General features: G+C 44.7%; 1 long non-coding RNA gene across 1 annotated transcript; it reads left to right on the forward strand.

Annotated features, from left to right (window-relative positions):
* Positions 1 to 6,124: 6,124 nt before the first annotated feature.
* Positions 6,125 to 14,413, forward strand: LOC146861387 (uncharacterized). Its single transcript, XR_014978953.1, has 3 exons — positions 6,125 to 6,381; positions 11,032 to 11,103; positions 12,982 to 14,413. It is a non-coding gene; the product is annotated as an uncharacterized LOC146861387 (long non-coding RNA).
* Positions 14,414 to 15,128: the final 715 nt, after the last annotated feature.

Below are 15,128 nucleotides of genomic sequence, written 5' to 3' on the forward strand. Positions count from 1 at the left end.
ATCCAGTAGAACTGATGCATCTCTTCTGCTGCGCAGTGCAACCCCGAGCAAAACCGACGCATCACTGCTGTTGCGTGGATTGGACCCATCATGAAGTCCTGCATTCCCTGTGCAGCCAGGAACTGCCACTGTGTAACACATCCCCAGTGCAGGACCTTGCATCCTTCATCAATGGCACCCTCGACAACGACAATGGACTCTACGATGCAGCTCCTAAAAACTAACGCATCACCTTGACTGCGTGACGCATCCTTGACGCTGGACTTCACCAAGCAAGCCCCCGCTGGTGGGATCTTCGATGAGACCACAGACCCTCACATCGCAGCCTCACCATACCTCAGAACCAATGCATTACCTCGGCTGCACAATGCCTCTTCGACATGGATCCTCGTAGCGATCTGTAAACCAGTATTTAATGTACTTTGTTCAGCAGGCTGAACTGGGTCCATGTAGCCAGGCCATCCTCCATTGCGGTCAGCCGGAACTTCTGACTTTGTCTTCACTCCGGGGCAACCAATAATCTACAGTTGGCACTTTTTGATTTTTGGTGCTATTTCCTCTGAAAAGTCTAAACCTGAATATCTCTCTTTCTACTAATTGGAGTTGTGTTGCTTTGGTCTTGTTCTCTTTATTAAAAAAACGTAATTTGTCTAACAAGGTGTGGGATCATTTTTGTGTGGTATTTTCACTTTATTATTGTTTAAAGTGTTGCACAAATACTTTACACATTGCCTCCAGGTTAAGCCTGACTGCTCTGTGCCAAGCTACCAGAGGGTTGAGCACAGGTTACTTTTGGATCAACTTGTGCCTCACCCTGACAAGGATTGTGGTTGATGCTTGACCAGGGATCCTACCCCAGTCAAACTGTCCCAATTTCTTACACACTTGTACCTTCAGATGCTAAAAATAACGAGAATGGCTTTGCAAATGTTTTAAGTTCATCACCAAGTTAAGTCTGAGTGTTCGCTTGCATACTCTGACACCCACATTGGGGTAAGTTATTGTGAAACCTCTAACTGTGCACACTATGCCTGGGCGAGGAGACTGTGCATCCATGTATCACATTCATTCACATTTGTTTCACACTTCATGCATATAATGTAAATTATGCAGGCAATTGAGGAAGTTACGTTTTAAGCTTTTTTCAATGCATGACTCAGACACGTACATTTCCAGCTGTTGGGTTGGCTATTTGCGGCAAATTTGTTGGGACAGTGGACTATTTTCAGAGCTAATTGGGCTGAAGGATGCTTACCAATTAGGGCCTGAAAGCCGGTCTGGGAGAGCTGTACACAGTTTTGCACTACGCACATCCACGCTTTGTCTCTGTGGAGAAAAAAATACTTCTTGATAGTATACCAGAAAATAAAGTGTTGGAATATTTTATAAGGTTTTTTTTTTTAACTTTTTTGACCTTTTTAGCCCATATGCTGAAAATTTTGCTCTATAGACTGCATCGTTCGGGCATCATTTTTTAAAGTTTTTGTGGGGACAAAATGCCAGAAACTATTTGAGTGAGGTTACGTCTTGCAGGCTGCACTTGTTTCATGCAGAACGTGGCTGCTGTATTCATCAATGCCCAAGACTCCATTTAGGTCTCGTACAGTCCTGATAGTCCCATAAATTACAGAGGTGTACACGTTACACTTAAGCATTATCATTATCTAATGTTCAAGTGCCAACCTCACTTTTACTATGAAAGGTGTCTGTAAATGCACTGCTTTACTCATCCTTCTACTATACTTAAAGAAGGGAAAACAGCTCCTCTTGAACTGTTTAGCTTGAAAGGAGAATGGGGTAGCGGGAACCTTTTTAGGGTCGAGTCTGTGATAGCATGAGCTAGCGCATGTGTATCACTTGCGAGACACTATTGTCAGCAAAAAGGGCTTGGAGCCCGCCCGTTCCTTACAATTTGTTGGCTTGGGTGGCATTCTTCTTTACAGCCTCGTAAATTCATCACTGCAGGTCAAGCATCATTTCCATTCCATTCTGTGGAGCACTGATTGATTCAACTTTATTAGTGTCCGTCTGCTGCTCCCCACGTGGTTGAGTTACTATTTTGTTCTTTTTAACGTCCAGTGCACTGCAAACAGAAGGCGTGTAACTGGTGAAAACGTGCAAAGCAGGACCAAATAAATTGCAAAGTTTTTATTTTCTAGTTAATTTTGCTAAATCTTCTTTTCTAACTTTGCACTCATGTTTTGTTTTGTTTTTGCTCATGGGTGCAGTTCTCAAAAGATGACAGTAATCTTGTTCTAAATTTTGGAAAGAGACATTGTTTCTTACTTATGTGTAATCTCGAAATGATGCTGTAACATATAATCATGCATTACACCCCAATCCGCCCCACTGTAATCTACCTCACCCCAAACCAATCTACCCCAAACCAATCCACCACACTCAATAAAATCCACCCCAATCCAATTAGCCCCACCTCAATCCAATCCACCCCCAGATTAATCCAATCCACACCACACTCCACCCCACTCTAATTCAATCCAAATCAATTACCCCAATCCAATCTATCCCACCCCAACCTGCCCCGTAATAATCCAATCTGTCCAACTCCAATCCACCCCACACCAATCCACCCCATCCAGTCTGCTCCACTCCTATAGACTCCAATCGACCTCACCCCAATCCACCCCAATCCAATCTGCCCCAGACCAATCCAATCTATCCCAGATGTAATCCACCCCAGAACAATCCTACCTACCCCATACCAATTCAATCCACCCTAGACCAATCCACCCCACTCTAATTCATCCTACTTAACTCCACCACCTAAACAATTCAGTCCAGACCACTCACCCCAATGCACTCCACACTGATCCTTCAAACTCACCCCAATCCAATCCACCTCAAACAAATCCGCCCTAATCTAATCTTCCCACTCAAATCCACCCCAATCGATTCCATTCCACTTCAATCCACCCCAATCCAATCCACCCTACTCCATCCTAATCCACGCAGCTCAACTCAATCCAATCAACCACACACCAATCCAATCCATCCTACACCAATCCACCACACAAAAATCAATCTGTGCCACTCCTCAATCCAACCCAATCCAAAATACCCCAATCCAATCTACCCCCTCCAATACAATCCACCTCACCCCAATCAATCCATCCCACTCGACCCCAACCCACCCTACTCCAAACTCTTCCACCACATTCCACACCACTCCAATCCATTCCGCCCAACAAAAAATCAATCTGCCCCACTCCAATCCTTCCCACTCTACTCCAATCCACCATACTCCAATGCACCCCACTCCAATGCACCCCACTCCAATCCAATCCGCCCCACTCCAACCTAAAACACTCCACTCCAACCCACCCCATTCCAATCCAACCCACCCTCCTCCAATTCAATTCACCCCACTCCAGTCCAAGCCACCCCAGTCCACCCAACTCCAATCCAATACAGTCCACCCCGCCCCACTCAAGTCCATCCACTCCTATTATCTAGTCCACCCCTCTCCAATCCAATCCACTCTACTTCAGTCAAATGCACCACAACCCAATCCACCTACTCCACTCCAATCTATCCCACTGCAAACCGCAACAATCTAATTCACCCTCTCCAATCCGCCCTACCCTACCCCACTTCAATACAATCCACCCCATTCCAAACTAATCACTCACTCCACCTCACGCTAATCCAATCCACCCAAAGCCAATCCAACCCCCCCACTCAAATTCACCTTAATCCCGACCACTCCAATCCACCTTAACCCACCCCACTCCAATCCAATCAACCCCACTCCAATCAACACCACCCCACTACATTTCAATCTAATCCAATCACTACTGGCTGCTACTGAACGGGCGTGGTTGCAGAGGGAGGGGAGAGAGGGAGGGAATTAAAAATACATTTTTAAAACCCACTTACCTGGATGCGGCCGGCTACCACCTTTTCTCTGTCCTCTCATCCTCTTCCTGGCTTCTGTGGAAGCGGGAAGCACCCAGGCTCCCCTGAGCCAATCTCAAAGCTGCAATGCAGCGTTGTGATTGGTGAGCACCCAGGCTCCTCTGAGTCAATTACAACGCTGCAATGTTGTGATTGGTCGGAGCACCATGGTTCAGCACTCAGACAGGGGATGCGACCCTGGGCATGTTCTCCACCCAGGCTGTAATGCAGCCTGGATGTAGAGCATGCAAAGTGTGCATGAATGTTTAAATGGTTGCAGATGGTCAGTCAAACATTCATGCGTAGTGAGGAGGGTGCCACCACTCCTCCCCCAGCTCTAAACAGCCCTAGCCCGACCTGACCCGCCCACAAACAACGGAGCCAGTACATTTAAATAAAATTATAATAATGTTAAGTTATTATAATTTTATTTATCCATTTTTATTCCTCACTCAGTGAGCAGTGGGGCGATGGTCCTCCACCTTATTGGAGGAGCTGCCACTGCATCCAATCCAATCCACCTCAGTCCAATCCACGCCACTCCAGTCCAACAATCCACCCCACCCCAATCCAATACACCCCAGTCAATTCAGCCCACTCAAAAATCTCCGCCCACTCCAGTCCAATTCAATCCACCCCATCCCAGCTCTATCGGCCCCACTTCAATCCAATTCACCCATTTCAATATGCCCCACCCCACCCCACCCCTCTCCACTTCAATTCAATCAACCCCACTCTACTTCACTCAAATCCAATCCAATCCACCTAACTCCACACATTCCAATCAGCTCCAATCCAGTCCACCCAACTCCAGTCCTATCCACCTCAATCTAATCACCCCACCCCACCCCAATCCATCCACCCCATTCCAATCCACCCCACTCCAATCCAGTTAACCCCAATCCAATCCAAAACACCCCATCCAATCCACCCCGACCCACTCCAACCCAACCCAACCCACCCCACTCTGAACCTCTCTGGCCCAATCCACCCCACTAAAATCACCCCACTCCAGTCCACACCATCCAATCCATCCCATCCAATCCACCCCACTCAATCCAATCCACTTGACTCCAATCCATTCCACCCCACCTACTCCAATCCAATCCAGACCACTCTAATTGATCCTACTCCAGTCCATTCCACCCACTCCACTTCATTCCAATCCAATCCACCACAATCCACCCCTCCCCACTCTAAAGCATCCCACCCCAATCCACGCCCAGTTCAATTCACCCCAAAACTACCCAATCCACTTCACCCCATTTTGATTCCACCCACCCCACACCAATCCAATACACCCCACCCCACGTTAAACCACTCCACTGCAATTTAATCTACCCCAATCCAATCCACTCCACTCCAAACTGCTCCACTCTAATCCACCCCAGTCCAATCCAATCAACCCCACTTCAATCCAATCCACACAAATTCAATCCCCACCCAATCAAAATCCAATCCCCTCCAATTCAATACCCTCCCCTCCATTCCAATCCCCACTCCACCCCACCCCACTCTAATTCACCTTGCCCGATCCCATTCCAATCCAAATCACTCACCTCAGTTCAATCACTCTAATACAATCCACTCACTACAATCCAATACATCAATCTAATCCACCCACCCCAATCCATTCTAATCCACCCCACTCCAATCCACCCCACCAAGTTAAATTCCCCCATTCAATCTGATCCATCCCACTCAATACACCCCTCCACTACACTACACTACACTCAAATCCACTCCAGTCCAGTCCAGCCCAGCCCAGCCCAATCCAATCACATCGACTCCCCTCCACTATAATCCAATCCACCCCACTCTACTACAATCCACCCCCCTCTACACCACTCCAATCCACCCTACTCTAACCAACTCAAATCCACCCCACTCTACTCCAATCCAACCCACTCTACTTCAATCCAATCCACCCAAAAACCTCAATGCACTCCACCATATCTCCCCCACTGCACTCTACAACACTCTGCCACTGAACAAGAGAACTCTCCTCCGCTCCACTACACTCTACGACACTATACATTCCCTACTCCACTCTACAAGACACTTCTCCCAAAACTCCACTCTACGACTCTCAACTGCACTAACGTTTAGCTATGCTGAACAGCAGTCACACAGGTGTACAATATGCCCATGCTGCCCACCACAAACGGGAGGAAACGAGTATTTACTCAGCTACACCCCTTTCTTCCACCCGCACACACACACACACACACGCACGCACTCACTCTCTCTCCTAACCACCTCCCCACACCGCAAAATCTACCTACCTCAACAACAGAGGTTATACTGAAACTTGGCATTCCTCGTAATAACGCCCAAGAAAAGAAACGAAACTATCAGCACTGGGAGGAGCCGACAGGAGAAACGAAGATAAAAGTATCCCATCTGGAAGGGCACAGTACGCAGGAGTTGCCGCCTCTGAAGCACATCTGCGCATCATCCCCTTGGGTGAGTGTTTCTCTTTATAAAATGCTCTGTTACACTTAAAACATTTCGCATCAACCTCAGTGTAATCTGGCTCTGGCCTCCCTTTAGAGCTGCGTTTTGAACAGGAAACAACAAGCCCATGGTAAAGAACAACGACAGCCCACGGTGACCCGTGGGTGCTTGATTGCATTGTACCATAGCTTTAAATGGGAATATAGAAGTGCAGGTACTCACAATTTAGAGTACCGGTTTGCTCCTGAAAAGTGCCGGTACTGTCCCATTAAAAGCGTTGCACTCTCACAGAGAGGTGAAGGTACTCAGTACAGGACAGTACTTACCCATTCATAGCGCTGCATTGTACTGTGGTTTTATAGTGCTTGGTACCCCAGTCGAATCCCGCGTCAGAGGGGTACGCTATGTCTTGTCTGCTGTTGAGCAGCAGAGGAGCACTGGGTTGCCACAGGTAACGTAGATCGAGCATCTTTCCGACCGTGTGTTTGATCTGGGCGAGGTTCCCTTTCAATCTGCCTTTATTTATTGTTCTTAATATAATCAGACGTATACATTTCGATATATGTATTTCTTTCGAACATAGGACTGCTTTGCATGGTTTTACCGTATGGAAGATTTGCTTGAAATGTAAAATTGAAGGCTATTTATATTGACCCATACGATCACCATGCCAATGATTTAAAGAAATATTCAGAACACCAGTAAAATAATCTTAATAATAATACCTCAGAGACGGGTTTGCCTCATCACTAGCTTGTACAGAAATCGCTGGAAATGTAGAATTAAGCGCTATTTACAAAGCCAACTACTGATTGGTTTATGTAGATGTGAAGCTATCATCAAATGCAGAATAGAGCACATAATGTGTACAGAGATGTGAATTCCCTGATCTCCTGCGGCTGAGAGCTCACACTTAAGGCGTTGCCTTTGATGTGTGATCTCACAGGAAGTGATGGTACAAGAATGACATGAAAGGAAGTGACATCACACGAGTTAGTTTTATGTGACGTGTCAATGTGAGAAAGGCTCTGAACAGACAGATGTGGGTTTGTGGGTAAAGGTTTAGTGCAGTGGGGGGGGGAGTCACACAGAGTGGGATTGGGGCGGATTCTGGGGCGCACAGGGGTGAATGGGGAGATAGTGGGGCTGGTGCTGCAGAAGTGTCAATGCATGGAGGCTCGCAGTGCTGCTGTGGAGGAGATACACAGACTGCTGATGGGAATGCAGCAGAGAGCGGCTGTGCATGGAGTCTGGTAGTTGAAGAGGAAGGAAGGATGCAGCAAAGCTGGCACGGGGCACTGGGTGAGGGGATGAGGCGAGGAGATAATTAATATAGGACTAATACTGGCGAGACTGGAGTCTGGGGATAGTAATGGAGAACTGGAATCAGGGGCGGGGGCAGCACGGGTTGTGTTCAGGGCTCGAGTCGGGGTACCACGCGGGTGAACGGCGTCCCCCCACTTATTTTACCGGATTTTTACCGGGTGGATGCCGTCCCCCCTGCCCAAAAGCTGGAATTTCAATTATGGCGTTACTTGCCCGCACGGCCGCCCCGTTCATCTCCCTTTACCGAGTGACTCGAGAGATCCGTGCGATTGTAATTTTACCTGCATTATTACTATTATAATATTATGCATAACGCAAAGCAAGGAGAGTTGTAAAACCAGGACTGGCTGTCATCACCCACATGACAGTGGAAAACTTGAGAGCTTGATAGCTGGAGCAAATGGAGCCACACATTCACTCTTTGGCCTCTCTGTGTCATGATCGGAGCTCATTCAGAACGCTGCTAACACGCTGGCTTCTCAGATGCAATCGCATCTAAGGGGTGAGCGAGGGGAGGCAATGAGTCTGATGGTGCAAGCCACCTTTTGTGACGTCACTTCCTGTTGTGACGTCACTTCCGGTGACACCACCTAACTTGGAGCGTCCCCCCACTTCTTTTTTTAGGACTTGTGCCCTGGTTGTTTTGGGGGGCTGTTACTGAGGAGGGTGGAGATGTTCAGTGTCTGTCCTTGGCGGGCTCGTAATGGGGGAGCAGGTGCCTGCATAAAGGCAGGCAGAGGGGTACAGGAAGTGCTGGGATTCTGGAAGGTGAATCTATCCAAGTAATCCTGGACTGGTATTGGTTCAGGTTAAATGGTCCATTTCTTGTACTGGGCAACTAGCACTTTTGGGATGAGGCGCATATGGAGGTAGGAATTAGGGCTTTAGTACAAATGTGGGGTAAGAAGTCAAATTAACCTGCCCATGTCTCCTCTCTGCCCCCCCCACCCCCTTTCACCTTCACTCCCTTTTACTTTCTTGCCTGTCCCTGCCTTTCAGCTTTCACCTCTCTTAGTCAAAGTAAGTTTTATCATTTTGTCATTTTCCTTCCTATCCTTTCTCTCTCTCTCCCTCTCATTCTACTTTTATTGTCTTTTTTAAATCCTTCCATCTGCATCTTCCTCTCCTACTTCCTCTCTCTCTCTGACTCTCTCTCTCTCGCGCGCTATCTCTCTCTCTCTCTCTCTCTCTCCCTCTCCTTTCCTCGAGGTGCCTAGTTGTTCCATGGCAACAGCAGGTTCTTCATTCATTCCTGTGTTTCTCTTTTTGCAATCTGGTGCATGTAATCCTGCATTTCAAATTTCAAATGTGAAACAACAAAACTTAGAATGCAAAATAAAACCTGGACTGGATAAGTTACTCACATCTGATACCTCTAAAACTTCACATCGCTTCCCCCGGCTAACTGCCTCACACTTTCTCCCCTTAATTCCTGCAATCTCTGTGGGGCCGAGTCACAGAACTAATCTGAGACAAAATCCTAAATTTACTACTTTTGGTATTTACAGAAGGCATTTAGTAGTAGTAAAGTTAGGATTTTGTCTTAAGTTTGACTTAAGACAGACTTAGGACAGACTTAAGACAGACTTAAGACAAACTTAAGACAGACTTAAGACAGACTTAGGACAGACTTAAGACAAACTTAAGACAAACTTAGGACAGACTTAAGACAGACTTAAGACAGACTTAAGACAAAATCCTAACTTTACTACTTCTAAATGCCTTCTGTGAGTACCAAAAGTAGTAAGTTTAGGATTTTGTCTCAGATTACTTCTGTGAATCGGGCCCTCTGTCCTCAAGCACATTTGCCCCTTCAGCACATCACATCCTTTCTTTATTCACCCCACCTTCTTGCTTCCTTTTCCTTGTCTCCCTTCTTTGTCTCACATTTCTCCCTACTTCACTTCCATTGTCTTTTTATCACATTTCCTCTCCCTTCCATTTCATTAGAGCCCTCTCTCCATTCTTTCCTCTCTCATGCTCATTTTTTTCTATCTCTTAGTATCTCTTTCTGTTTCTTCATTTCTTCCCCTCCACCTCCCACGCACACTCCCCCTCCCCCATCCAACCCTCTTCCATCAGATATTTTAAATAGTCACGTTAGGTAAATTAGCTCTTCTACTCCTGCTTTATAAACTAATGTTAACCAAGACCTTTTTATTCTACTAACATTGTATGTATCGTATACTTATTTAAATGTGTTTTCAGTCAGCCCTCTTCATCCATTGGTCTGTTTTTTTGTAATTCACCTTTGTGGTCTGCCCACTACAAGATATAGCATGCAGCAAAGGGTCATTGAGTAACTTCACAGTGAGTGACGGCATTCTGCCCTTTCAAAAGGAGCACTTCCACATACAGAGTAGTTCCCTTCAGTGCCAGGGACTACTATGCCAGTGTGTGCCTTTTGAGACGAAAAATATATTTGTGCTTTTAGACATTTAGTTTTATGAGGGCTCTGTGGCGTCCCTGACAATAACATTTGCAAAAACTTTTAAAAACGAAGCAGGTATTGACAAAGCCAAAAGGCCAAAAAAGAAGCTAATACCAGACCTACTGACTCTGCCAAGGCCTCTTTTGGTTTGGTACTTGACATCAGGGGCGTAACATAGGCCCCCGCATCCCCCGCAGTGCTGCAGGGGGGGCCCCCTCAGCCCTGTACTCACACCAGAGAGCTCCGGATTAAATCCGGAGCGGGGTCCTCTCGGTGTACCTTGCAGGATGGCCCCTTCAACTTTCGTTACGCCACTGCTTGACATATTTATACTTTAATCTACAAAACTACATATACCAGAATGCAAAGTAAAACCAAGACTGGATGAACTCTGCACACCTTGGGACAGTTTCAGATCTCTATTACTGCCATCATGTTGCATCTACCTTCTTCCCTCTATTTCCTTCTTCTTCTCTGTCCCTTGACTTGGTTCAGCTACCCTCACCTTTGGCCATTCCTCTGCATTTCTGTCAGTTCTGCCATCACCCCTGCATTGCCCGTCCCTCTACTGCCCCTCTAGCCATGATGGCCTGTCCGCCTCCACTCTTCCTGCACCTGCCTTTCTCGCTTCCTCCTTTAACACCTCTCAGGCTGCAGAGAATAAAGGTGTGCTGCTAATAAAGAGTAATATACATTTCACATTTTATGCTTTTTTTTATTTTACTTTGGTAGGAAGAGTTTGTTGTAATTCAGCAGCAATCCGAAATTTTACTCACCAGGAGATACGGTTATATGATTTAAGAAACTCCTGTTAAGTAGAAAACCTTCTGCCCACCGTTACTGATGTGTCTGAGTTTGATGGCTGAATTCATCTTCGTCTAATATGTCTCATTCTTCCTTAGTTTGACAAGTCAATCTCTACAACTCGGCACTACTTGCAGCACCAGGTCACCAAGACAGATTCCGTCTCCTCTGTAAGTAAAATAAAATTTTTCTGCCTGTAATCTGGACCAATCAGAAGACCTTTGACAATTAAGTCACTGAGCCCAAAACTAACCTTAAAATTCAAAAAGCACTGGTCTAACCACTAACTTTGGCTCCAGAGGAGCGTGCAACTCGCCATAAAGCGCTTTAATGCCTTACCAAGAGTAGTAAATGCTATATACATGTAAATAGAATACAATTCAATGTTAAACTGTAGTTCAATATTGAGACACAACTTTTCCCTCCTTCGGATACTATGCTTCACCCTCTCTTGGGGTTATGCTAAGCTAGGTATGATCGTATTCACTGCTTTGTCACCAAAAATATCTCCTGGTGCTAAAGTAGATTGCTTGGACCGGTCATGTGCTGTAGCAGGAGGGAAGTGGAAACTGGTCAGAGTTGAGAGACCAGGAAAAAAAGAAGAAAGCTTTCCCAAATGGGCCTGTATATTTGTTGAACAGCAAGCAGAAATGTAACCTTTTCCCTTCTTGAGGGTTTGCACACCTTAGCACCCTTTTTGAAGAGACTGGTATTCATTTGTTTAAATGCATGTACCTTTTCAGTCTCGGAATATTGAAACATTGTGTGACTTCAAAGTCCCTGTAATAGATTTATATCTTTCCCTAAGGGTTTTCTCTTTGGTTGGACTCTTGTTTCAGACTTTGCCTGGACATCTACTGTAGGTGTGTGAGTCACACAATAATAATTTTGTTAGAGACAATGTTTGTTTGTCTTGCTTTAGGGGATAGTAGTGGTAGATCCCCGGCACTCGTGCACCCTAAAGAATTGTACATGGTTGTATTATTTTTATACACTGTATGATAAGTGTGACTATGTGTTAGTGGCTTACCACCAGACTGAATTATTTGTTGAAGGAAGGAAGATATGAAGGTAAGTTTTATGTCACATAGAAACAAAAACGTGGCTTTAGTTAAGTTAAACTGACTTTCGTTTCCAAAATGTATCTGGTATTCCGGTGCTTACACTGCATACATCAGTACATTAAACCCACACCTGTTGACTTTGCCCGTGTTTGTTGAGAATTTCTAACCCTGCCATTGCCTGTTGTTTCATAGCACAGACTTGGAGAATAAGAACCAATTTCAGGTACTCTATCCAGTTGTCTTTTAAATTCCTGTGATGAGGATAAAAACCACCCCTCACATCCTCATGCATAGCTTTCTCATTCACACTAAAACATATGGCATCCACCCCCTTCCTCCCAAGCCTTACCAGTCACTCAACTGAACATTTCACTTCCTTTTCAACAAATCCATGTCTCTAGGAGGGTTTGTGGATATTTCTGGATGGGTTCACTCACATAAAGTTGGTTAACCACCACAAACTTGTAGATTTGACAACCTTCACAAAAAATGCTGATAATTTTCTAACCTGAAACAACTTGCAAATGTACTCCTGTCAAAGGACAGAATACATGTGTGTTTAAGATGCCAATAAGGAAAGAAACCCACAAAAGTAATGGGTGTGTAGGGGAAATGCTTCTCTACAGGATATAATACTCCCCCACCCCATGAAGAAGCAAACAAAGCAAAAACAGTAATCGAGTAAATTTACATTTGAGTTCCATTTTAATATGTAGAATTATAATCCAAGTTAACATTTTGTATATGGATAAACTTACACACCTAACTGTGGTAGAGAAGAATTATATTTGTCTTCATAACAAAATCCTCAATTTGCTCCAAATATACATGTAACATTACAGGGGCAGATGTCACCATTTCCTACTTCCAATTTTTCAATCACGCTCATTCTCTTTGTAATTTGGTCACATTTCTGATGGGAAGCTCCCTCTGGAGTTTGCAGATGGTTCTAATAGTTTGTTTCTTTATGATAATCTTTCACAGTGAGCACACTGAGTCACTTACCAAATGCAGTGGAAGACCTCTGGGCAGAGGAAAGCTCAGAAGGCTACGTGGATGTCACACTGCAAAGTGCTGTGGTGCCCTCTGACGGGAAGCTCTACGTGATGTTTCATGGGACCTCCGTGGAGGATGCTGAATCAATCATCAGAGATGGATTCAAAAGATCAAGTGATGGCACATTGGGAAAGGGGGTGTATGTAAGCAGACAGTTTGAGAAAGCAAAGAGCTATCCCCCGAGATTGAGGGGGCAGAATGTGGTCTTGAGAGTAAGGGTCAATGTCGGAAAAGTTATAAGAATAGACAGGAAGGAGCATCCCCTTCAGAAAACCTGGCACAGCAAGTACGATACTGCCTGGATACCTCCAATGGCTGGCGTGGGTGTGGGACAATTGGAAGAAGATTGTGTTTCTAATCCAAATAGAATCAAAGTTATTGATGTAGATTGTGCACCTTCTGAGCAAATTCTTAGGAGGCTGAGGGAATTGATACCATACAGAAATAGAAGGATGCAATAATATTGCAGAATTTGTTTGTTGGATTTCCAATCTCAAAAACCCATTACATCTAATTACCTGGCAGTGAATTATTTCTTGCATATAAAATGCAAATCATGTCTTTTGTAACTAAATAAATAGCATAAACATATTCATGTTTAATATTCTGAGTAGGTCAGACTGGCATTTTTGTCTACCAACAGAATGGGCAGAATTTGGTTAAACATTCTGCACTGAAAGTTCTGCAAACACTATGTATTCTGGTTCTGCGTTTTCTTTGTAGGACATCTGCACTATATACAGAATAAACTGGATTTTAGTCTTCAATATTTTACATTTTTACCCAAGTCTTCTAGTTTTTTTAAACTCCAATTTTGGGAAAATAATGAATTTTATAAAAGGCATGACAAATAAATTGCTCTTCTGCTGAAACTTGCCATCTTTGCGAATATCACTAACTCTTTATTTTAAACTCAGGCCTAGCCCAAAGTACAATCTGTCCACCAATAGTGAAGTATCAGGTTATTTCCCCTCCTGAGCCGTCCGACAGGTGTATCACAAAACACCCTGGGTTTAGGATCTGTGAACTTTTTAAGTTTATACAAATTTCTGTTGTGCATGATGGTAAAATTTGTAAGTGATGTCATTTATGACTTCACTTGAGTTTTTTCTAAAGAGAAACATATTTCCAAATGTTTAACACATTAGTGGATTACATAAACTAAGAACTTGGAAAGACTCACCCTGAAGAAGGCCAGCAAACATATATCTACCAATGATCCATTACATGCTTGTCTTGTCCATCCCTGAGTTTCTATCCGAAATGACTGATATGGCATACTGCAGCAATCTATCTGCAGCAAAATTATTCATGTATACAATTAATACATTATCTCACAATAAAAGCAAATTAAGTGTACAAATTCAAATGTGTATGTTCATGGATTACCTGCATGGTGCAGATGCGGTGCATTTTATTTTCCAGCAGGGTGTCTCCAGTTTACTTTTCAAAGTATTGGCATAAAGCAAAATGATATGGACCACTTGCAAAAAGTTCTGACTTTGCTACTACTCGCTGCATACCAACAGCCAACGCTAAGGGGCATATTTATCATAAAGCCATGCAGTGAGGTTTGGCACTTCAGTGGGGTAGCAGTACATGCCCCATCGGTTCTACCTGGCTGCAATGCTTGATCTATTGTTGTAGGAGAGCAGGATCTGCACTTATGTTGCCCCCACTTTTTTCCTGATGTATACACTGGTTTCTGGCTATAGTCTGGCTGGGTCCCTGCTAATCAGGGCCCCAGTCTCTCTGTTCTCTCTAAACGACTTGGTGTGCATATTAGATGCACTAGTGATTGGATACTGTGGTACCTTATGAGCCCCTTGTATATGGTACCTTAGGTACCTAGGGCATAGGCACTTCACAGGCCTACCAGGGGCTGCAGCATGTCTTATGCCACCCCTGGGAAGCAGACTCAATCTAACACCACAGGCCTGCTACTGCAGCCTGGGCGAGGTAGTGTTAGCACTCCTCACTGAGGTATAGGTTCCTATATCTCACCATACACACACATATAAACCTATCAGCCACCCCTATGGCAGGCCCTATCAATCCTGAGGACAGGGTGCTTG

This window comes from Triturus cristatus, chromosome 3_1, assembly GCF_964204655.1.
Source record: "Triturus cristatus chromosome 3_1, aTriCri1.1, whole genome shotgun sequence".
NCBI lineage: Eukaryota > Metazoa > Chordata > Amphibia > Caudata > Salamandridae > Triturus > Triturus cristatus.